A 704-nucleotide genomic window follows, 5' to 3' on the forward strand; every position below is an offset into this window, starting at 1 on the left:
CCTTATTGAATAAAACCAAACTTAGTGGTTTTAAACAATTTTGCCCCCAAACTCTTCTATAAGAAATAGATATATATAGTTGGGCATCGATATAAAGTTTTCATCTAGATATAAATTCAAATATCACTATATAAATAGGAAACTAACACAGATACAGATATAAACATGATCTGAATACGTGCAAAACATGGATAGTTATAGGCATAAACAGACAGATATAATGAAAGACATATATAGCTATAAATAGACTAATATATATAAGTACATCAACCTGCAAGAACGGAAGCATAGACACGAAGATACAGAAGTAAACTCACCAGAAATAGGTTTTATTGCAGAGCCGTTGCACGTACTAAGCAGTTGCACAAATATCCCTTTTTCCCACTACGCTCAGCTGCTATGTTGCGATACTGGCATTGATGAGATGTAAATTATTCAATTTATACTCCGACTGGCTGTGTCAGGTAATTAAAGTCCAAGCGTAATGTAAATATGGTGTCTGCGTATATTGATTAATTCATTACCTCCCCAGCGGAATAGGAAAAAAATAGAAAGAAAGGGAAATTTTTTTTTAAAAATGGAATATGTTTTCGAAGCCGGATTTTCATCTTCGAAATGATAACGGGAAATTGAGCTCTTTCATGTTGGGTGTTTAAAGTCCTGCTTCGGAGTTGTTTTCCTGGAAGGAGAATAAAATCTGAGTT

The sequence above is a fragment of the Penaeus monodon genome, chromosome 28 (assembly GCF_015228065.2).
Source record: "Penaeus monodon isolate SGIC_2016 chromosome 28, NSTDA_Pmon_1, whole genome shotgun sequence".
NCBI lineage: Eukaryota > Metazoa > Arthropoda > Malacostraca > Decapoda > Penaeidae > Penaeus > Penaeus monodon.